Below are 9,346 nucleotides of genomic sequence, written 5' to 3'. Positions count from 1 at the left end.
CTCCTGCACCACGGTGTGTGGGGGGGTTGTTTTCACCCTCCCCAAGCTCCAGAAGCTTTCCTTGAGCCTCTGGGAGGGTGAAAACGGCTTCCCAAGGCTCCGGAGGCCTCCCTTGGCCCGTTTCCGGCCTTACGGAACTTCCTGGAGGCCCATTTTTCACCCTCCCCAAGCCTCCACACAGGCAATGTACTTATCTGGCATCCAAAACCGGCCACATGGGGACACCTGGGAGAGGAGGGGTGGATGTGGCCAGCCGGGATGGGATTTATCGGTTTGCCGAACTGGCTATTGAAAATGATAAAATTAGCTACCGGTTCACTCAAACCGGGGTGAACCAGTAGCAGCCCAACCCTGAATACCTCATAAATTTAGACTTTCAGCTATAAAAGTTTTGGAAAACAGAAGGATCAAAAATGTTTAAAGGAGCAGGATGGGGAAGACTAGGGTGACAAAGGACAACTTTGTGGCACCACAATGGAAGGACTATTGGCATTGACCCAAGGGCAACTTGGTGCTAATCACACCTGTGTTTGAAAGAGCGATGTGTATTAAACAACAGGTGCAGAGAACAGTAACTTAATTACAAAAGAAGATTTAACAAAGTAGAAATAAATACGGGGATATAGATATTTGTAAGACTATATACCGTAAGCAATATCACTATTGGACTGTACGTGAATATAGATTAAAACGTACAGCGTGATAAATGTAATAGAAGGTTATGGTACAACAATGAAAACAATAGTTATAATTGTGACGTACCATATTATGTATTTAAAAGAGACTACACTGTATGACTAGGAGAATAATGGTTATAACCAGGGTGTATAATACGACGTGTATTTAAAAAGGACTTGATAGAGGCAGTACACGGCCGTTGCAAAACTGGAAATGTGATGTGTAATAAAGGAAAATGTGCAATAAAAATATTAATAAAAAGAAAAAGAGAAACAGCAACGCATATTAAGCAGCTCCATTGGATAAAAAGGGCCTGGAATTCTCTTGTGCGTGGTGTGTTAGTGGCACAATGGAGCATGACTGAGTCATTACAGGCGTTGTGAAGTGCCTCCCACTCTCTGAGTTTAATGCGGGTTGATTGTCCGATCCTGCTGAGCTATTGTGGAGAAAGGAACAATTTAGAAAACTCAAGGCTCTTTTTCTTAAATATATACAGCGTGTGACCTGCCCATCAGGCTGCCTGCATATAATGATGTTTTATTTATCAAGCATGCTGTGGACATTGTAAATATAACTTACAGGAACAAAAAATTGTACAGGGGGGAAATAGTAATAATAAAAGGTTTCCAGAATTTGCCAAATACTCCGGTGAAATGAGCTCAATTGGGCTTTCGTGCTCATGAATTAGAAAGAATAACAATAATTATGATTTATATTCCGCCTTTATTGTTTGGACAAAGAACACAAGGGGAGGAACATAGCTCAGGCGCAGCCCCCCCTCTTCTTTGCCCCACAACAACAACCTTGGGAGGCGAGTTAGGTAGTAGTCCTTGACTTCATTTAGTTCCAAGTTACAATGGCGGTGGGGGGGGGAAGGGACTTAGGACTGCGTTTCACACATACAACCGTTGCCACGTCCCCGGGGTCATGGGATCAAAATTCGGATGCTTGGCAACTGACTCATAGTTATGACGGTCGCAATGTCCCAGGCAGGTCATGTGGATCCCCTTTGGGGTGACCTTCCGATGAGCAAAATCGACGCGGAATTTAGATTCACTTCACAACCCGGGTACTAACTTATCCATTGCAGTGATTCGCTTCACGGCCGTGGCCAGAAAGGTCATAAAATGGGGCTTAACAAATGACTCAAAGCAACATCCATTTTGGGCTTAGTTGCAGTCATAAGTCGAGGGTGGCCTGTGCTTTGTTCCACTCCATCCGTGTTCTGACCTAGACCTTCCCAAGATCACGAAGCTGACTGCTCGTCCCGACAAAACCCCTTTTATTCAGTCTAAAGGGAATTCTTCTCCAGCAAAGTCCCAGCCAACAGTCTGTCAAGAGAGTTCACAACTACAGCCCTTTATCAGGCTTGGAGAGTTGCCAGGTTGATATCTTCCAAACGCCACTCTGTAGCAAACAATATTTGGCAAGGAGTCAGGAACAGATCTTCACACTAATTAAACAAAATAATTGTCTCCTGCAAACACCACTCCCCTTTCACTCCTCTTTATTCCCTAAGGGAGGAGCCATTCATCGTCCACCTGTGGCTTTACTCCCAAGTCGACCCTTTTTTCTTAGCTGTTCCTTTCATCTGGCAGCTCTGTGCATGTGCACACTGGGAACAGGCTCCAGCAGTTCTTCTTCCCCACTGATCTCCGACTCCGAAGGCAGCTGATAACTGTCAGACGGCCTGGGCCCCATCTCTGCCTCTGACACAGAGCACTCATCCAAGCCTTCCCCAGACTCCAGAACTGGCCCAGGTTTTTCCCCAACCCCAACTTGGAAACCTGGCAGTCACTGTCTGAGTCTACCGCCAGCTTCACTGGCTACTGGCAGGCCACAACAATCAGCTTCCAGTTAGACAGACCCTGACTGTCGTTGCACATGGGTCCTTTGCTGGCTGAGGAATCTGGGAGTGGAAGTCCACAAGTCTTCAAGTTGCCAAGGTTGGAGACCAGGGGTGGGATTCTACCAGTTCGGTCTGGTTTGGGCGAACTGGTTCAGTCCAATGCTCAGCTGTTGGGCCCATCCACCCACCCTGGCTCTAGTCTGTGCTTTATTTCCAAGTTTTCCAACTCAGCTGTTTTGCACACAGCAGATTGCAGCAGAAGGTGAGTTGTATTTATGTTTCTGCATTGATGGATGGATCGGCAAATTGGCAATTCTCAATTTTGGACATTGAACAATGTGGGGACTTCAACTCCTAAACTTCATCAGCCAGCAGACAACTTAGATGATGGCTTTTTAATTAACGTTTCACTGGGCAAACATTGCTTTTCATTAAATGCGATTCCAAAGCCAAGACTGATAAAAACCGTCCGTAAAATCCTAGCCTTTGGAAAAGTTAAAACGTTTGGCAAAATTGCCAAATTGTCAAACTGAGCACTGAGAATGATGGCAAGCTGAGGTGTGAACACAGCCAACGGTTCCCTGCTGGTCTGAGCCAGAAAACAAAATAAAAATTATGGGATCAGCTACAAAACAAACATATTCCATATTCCTGAATCCTTTCCTCAAGCATTTAGTCTCTTCTGTAAATGTGAAGTAGGCTACCCACTGTGTATCTCAATCAGAATAGAGCTGGAAGGGACCTTGGAGGTCTTCTAGTCCAACCCCCTGCTCAAGCAGGAGATCCTATATAATTTGAGATAAGTGGCTGTCCAGTCTCTCCTTAAAAACCTCCAGTGTTGGAGCACTCACATCTTCCAGTGGCAAGCTGTTCCACTGGTTAATTGTTCTCGCTATTAGGAAGTTTCTCCTTAATTCCAGATTGCTTCTCTCCTTGATGAGTTTCCATTCATTGCTTCTTGTCCTGCCTTCTGGTGCCTCTCAAACACTGGAAGACTGCTATCAAGTTCCCCCTAGTCCTTCTTTTCTCTCTAGACTAGCCGTACCCAATTCTTCTTATGTTTTAGTCTCCAGGCCTTTAATCCTCTTAGCTGACTCTTCTCTGCCCTTTTTCCCGAAGTCTCAACATCTATTTTGTAACGTGGTGACCAAAAGTTGGTGCAGAATTCCAGGTGTGGCCTTAAAGGTAAAGGTTCCCCTTGCACATAGTCATTTCTGGCTCTCGGGGGCAGTGCTCATCTCCGTTACAAAGCCGAAGAGCCAGCGCTGTCTGAAGACGTCTCCGTGGTCATGTGGCTGGCAAGACTAAATGCCTTCAAAGGCACACAGAACACTGTCCCCTTCCACCAAAGTGGTCCCAATTTTTCTACTTGCATTTTTACATGTTTTCGAACTGCTAGGTTGGCAGAAGCTGGGAGAAAGTAATGGGAGCTCACTCCGTTATGCGGCGCTAGGGATTCGAACCGCCGAATTGCCGACCTTTCTGGTCAACGCTCAATGTCTTAGCCATTGAGCCATCGTGTCCCCCTTACTTGGTAAAGCTTTACCAAGGCTTTACAAAGCGGTATGAACACTTAATGTGATTTTGATTCTGCGCCTCCTTTATATAACCAAGGATCGTATTCGCTTTCTTGGTTTCTGCTGCACACGGCTGGCTTGGCCACCCCACCCCACCCAAAATGCTAAAGGTAGCCTTGATTCTTTCTCCCACCCCCACCCCCCATATAGATTATGCCTTGTAAGATGGAAATTGTGTCCTGTAGCAACTCGCTTCGCGCTGTCAAAAGGACAGAAACTCAAAAGCAAAAACTGGTAACAGATGCCGGAGGTACGTCAATCGTACACATGGAGTTAGCAAGGTGGGAGTGAACTCTGCACCGCCTGTTCAGAAGGAAAGGAAATGGAGAAGAAAGTTACAACTGATGATTAATTAGCAATTATAACACTTTTCTTCCAAATAGGCTGGAGCCTTGTTGGATGTGGGCTGTGGTGTTTTGATTCTTACTGACTTAATAATTAATACTGTCGCCATTAATTGGGTTCGTTTGTGGTGAGATTGGCACCTAGAGGTTAGTTTGATTCAGGAAGGAAGTGGGGTTCAAAAGTGCTTCGTAATAATGCTCACAATCTCTGTGAATTAGAATAAAAAATAACGGTGGAAAATATATAAGCAGGGATTAACTCCTGACAAACAGTCAAGCAGCAAACAACAGCCTAAGCAATGAACAATCAAGAGAAAACAGTATCTCCACCAATACTGGCAGGGCAAACTACTGGGCATGGACAGGGAGCAAACCCTATACTCTCTAGTTACCTAGTTGGGTCATGAAATGTCTGCAAGAAAACCGCCGAGAAACTTGCAAAGTAGGTTTCCACTTGTACAAAAGATTAGATAGAACCCATCTACTCCATTTATCAAAAGGGTAGAGTTAGTTCTTGTCGAGGACTGCCTGAATGTTTCTAAAGGATGACAACCAACACTTTCGCATTTCGTTTTTGTAAAATCTGTAACGAGGAACAGCATGTGTTAGGAAGCAGGAATCAAAATAAATTGAAATCGTTGCCTCTGGCAAAATGTCCATATGGTCAGTTTATAAATCCTGTCCTAGTCCCAGGAGGGAATACTTTATTATTTACTAGCTTGATACATGTGCTTTGCTACGAAACTATGTGGTTGGACTTAGTTTTTGGGGAGGAAAATAAGGGGAGGAAATTCTGCCTCTGCCTACCATTCTGCCTATCCATCGGTATTCCTCTGGCTAGAGTCCTGTCAGTGTGTGAGAGTGTTGAAGGCTGTTTGGAAACTGAAAGAGTATTTGCTGTGTGAACAAGGAGACAGCAAGGAGCCTGGGCGTGGCTTAGCTCAACTGTTCTGCACTAAAGCTGCTTGATGCTGCTGTGAAACTGAAACTGAAACTCCTCTCCTCTGCTTGTGTTTTGCATTTGGAAGATATTCCTTTTTTTCAGGTGGGGAGGGGGAGTAGAACTCCTTAGCATCAATAATAATATAGGAAATAAATGCTCTGATAGTCATTTGGAAAAATCCTTTCTTAGTGAGCCCCTAGAAGCGAAGAGGCACATACAGGCCAATTTTGAAGTTTGTAGGCTTTACGGTTCTGGAGATTTTGTGATGATGCCTGAGTGGTATTGATGGGCTTTTATAATACTGTATATAGATTATTGAACTACGAAACTCAGTCTCTTTTTTCAATTATCTTCTGTACTGCTCTGTTTTCCAAGGTAAGAAGTGCCCACTGGGAGTGTAGAGAGATATAATTACATTGTGCCGGTGGAAAATTTTAAGTTGTCGAAATGTGGCTTGGGAATAAATTAATAATCACTGTGCCAAACATCTGTACTCAGCTCTCTGCTTCTGACTTCGTTGTTTGTGAGGCACCCAGGATTACGTTGCACAAGATGGCTCCGTAAATCTTTAATTAAATAATCAAATATAATCAGAAGATGGATTCTTCTTCCAAACTCTCTGCACCCATAGAATATGACAGGGAAAAACCGTTGGCTGGGCGATTCAATTTTTTTGTCAATACAGGTAGCCCTCAACTTACAACTGTTTGTTGATGGTTCGGAGTTACGACGGCACTGAAGGGACTTGTGACTGTTTTTCACACTTACGACCATTGCAGCCTCCTCCGTGTTCGTGTGATCCTAATTCAAAAGATTGGCAAGTGACTTGTATTTACGATGGTTGAAATGCCCACGTGATCCCCTTTTCCGCCCTTCTGACAAAGTCAAGGCAAATTCATTTTATAACCATGTTACTAAATTACCCAATGCAGCAATTCGCTTAACAACCGTGGCAAGGAAGGCCGTAACGTGGGGCCAAGCTCACTTCACACACATTTCACTTAGCAGCAGAAATGTTGGTCTCAGTTTTGGTCAAGGACTATCTCTATTTATACTTGTATTTCTTGCTATCTTGGGCCTTTGCTGTTGTGGCCCAGAGAGGAAGTTCATTTAAAAAAAAAAAAGTTGTCCTTGGGTCACGAGATCAAAATTCAGACTTTTGGAAACTGGTTCATATTTATGACGGTTGCAGTGTCCTGGGATCACGTGATCTGTTCTGACCCAGCTCCCCAAACATGACCAAGCCTCTGACGTGAACTCAAAAGATTCCTTTATTAGGAGTGCCGGCAACCCCGGCAAAAAGTTCCTCTCTCACTGCAGGATAACAAGTCCGTCCGGCAGGGAAGATGAATAGTTGTCTGCCACATCTGTCCATCTCCATCCCCTGCCTTTTATCCCCAGAGCCAGGGTGGGGCTTCGCTAGCAGAGTTGGCTCTTCTGTCCCAAGGACTGGCCCATAGATTTCCACTGCTCTCCTCTCCTCTGCCTCCTGCTCATCTGCATGTCAGGCACTGGACCCGGCTGTTCCTCTTCTTCCTCATCAGCCACCTCCAGACCTGGGGACTGTTGACTCTCCATCTGAGGGCTGACGGATGGCCCAGGCTCTGCCTCTGTCTCTCTCTGTGTGTGTTGTGGTTTGCCGGGAACAGGTGAGGATGGCTGAGGCCTAGGAGAGTGAGGACTCTGATGAGGGGCCTGCATGTGATGCAGGGATGAGGCCAGGACCATCAAGGAGTGGAGTGCTGCCTTCGGAGATTGTGGAGGCTGGCAGCAGTGATGAAGAGGCCCCAAGGAGCCTGTGCTCAGTGTACATGTGTGCAGGGCTGCTCGAAGGAAAGAGCAGCTGCAGCACATGGGCAACTCGGGAGCAAGGCTGCAAGGTAATGGCCCCTCCCTCAAGAGATAAAAGCCAGCTGAGAAACTGGAGTTCTTTGCAGGAAGCAAAGATTTTGCACTCAAGCCTTGTGGATGTACGGATTCTCTTGGTTGGTGTTTGGAGACTCTTTGTGTTTGAAATATTTCTTACTAACTTTATCTAGTGTTCTTGGCAGCCTTGCACCACCTTGGCAAGGCTCGTTCTTATCAGAGACAATGAGTTTGAAACAGCCTTTTAACCGGGAAGGAACGGAATTCGTAAAGAATCATTAAAAGGTTTTGCTGTTACCTCCATTTGGTGTTGGTTTCCCTGGAACAAGGTTTGGGTCAGAACACTCTGCCAGCTTCAATCCCTCTTCCTCCCCGGAGCTCCCAGGTTGCCCTGATGCTGATTTGACTCCCACGCCTCCTCCTGCTCCTCTGATTCGGCTGTTGGAGGGGCCGGCAGCCGACAGGCCACAATATGATCCCCCTTTTTGCTGCCTTCTGATAATCAGCATCGATGGGGAAGCTGGATGGACTTAACAACCTGCAGAGATTTGCTTTACAACTACGGCAGGGAAGGTCGCAAAAAGTGGCCAAAATCCATTTCACGACCGTCTGACGGAGCTGTAGTTCAAGCCAGAGAAGTGACCTACATCTAAAACACGTATCGTATCGAGACTCATACAACAGCCACCCAATGCACGATCCAATTAATGACACAATTTGATAATACGTGGCTGGCGAGTCCTTTTATAACTGCAGGTCCGGAGATCCTCTTGGGGGCAGCAGGAAATTATCTGTTATCCATCTACTTAAATAGCTACTGAAAAAATATTAAAAGGCTGCCCCCTTCCAACCCATTTCCCCGGAAGGCGATTTACATTCGGTAGCTAATCAGGAGAAGGTGACTGTTTCTGCATTCTGAATGCTTCTCTGGGTTGCAGATCAGAGGAGAATTTTGCAATGAAAAATTGAATTTGGTCCGAGAGAGAAATTAAGAATGACTGGACTCAACTGTGATCGTTAAGTCAAGGACTACCTGCATTCATTAAAAGTATCTTTAATTTTCCGTATCACTGGGTACTGGATTAGATAATTAGGAGACTGGAGGCTAAAACATATGAAGAACGGTTGCAGGAACTGGGTAGGTCTACTCTAATGAAAAGGAGGACCAGGGTTGACATGGTGGCTGTGTTCCAATATCTGAGGAGTTGACACAAAGTAGAGGGAGTCCAGCTATTCTCCAAAGCACCAGAAAGCAAGACAAGAAGCAATGGGTGGAAACTAATCAAGGAAAGAAGCAACCTAGAACTAAGGAGAATTTTCCTGACAATTAGAACAATTAACCAGTGGAACTGCTTGCCTCCAGAAATTGTGGATGCTTCATCATGGGATGCTTTTAAGAAGAGACTGGACAACCATTTGTCTGAACTGCTATAGGGCAGTGGTGGCTAACCTTTTTGGGCTCCTGTGTCAAAAATTGTTCTGCTTGCACGCGTGCCAGCACACACACCAGCACCCAGAAGGTACTGTGTGCGGCACCCCACATGCGTATGTCCGTGCGATCCCCCCGCTGCCCCCTTACCTGCACTGCACCTCCCAGCTGATTTTCGGCCTGTTTCAGGCCTTTTGCAGCCTGCCAGAGGCTTGAGGGAGGCCTCTGCAGGCCAAAAAATGGGCCCGTTTCATCACTTCCGGTATTTCCGGAAATACAGGAAGTGATGAAACGGGCCTATTTCTTGGCCTGCAAAGGCTGCAGAGGCTTTCCTCAAGCCTCTGGTAGGCTGAAAAAGGCCAGAAAATCAGCTGGGAGGTGCATGCATGCGCAGTGAGGTAAGTTTGCCTGGAGCTCCTGTGCCATAGGTTCACCATCACGGCTATAGGGTTTCCTGCCTAAGCAGGGGGTTGGACTAGAAGACCTCCAAGGTCCCTTCTAACTCTGAAAAAAAGATGGAAATTAATCAAGGAGAGAAGCAACCTAGAACTAAGGAGGAATTTCCTAACAGAACAATTAATCAGTGGAACAACTTGCCTCGAGAAGTTGTGAATGCCCCAACACTGGAAGTTTCTAACAAGAGATTGGATAACCATTTGT

The sequence above is a fragment of the Notechis scutatus genome, chromosome 6, assembly GCF_049901735.1.
Source record: "Notechis scutatus isolate UNSWTSFEM ecotype Mainland chromosome 6, rNotScu1.2, whole genome shotgun sequence".
NCBI lineage: Eukaryota > Metazoa > Chordata > Lepidosauria > Squamata > Elapidae > Notechis > Notechis scutatus.
The sequence above is the reverse complement of the archived record's forward strand: the minus strand, read 5'-3'. Positions refer to the sequence as shown.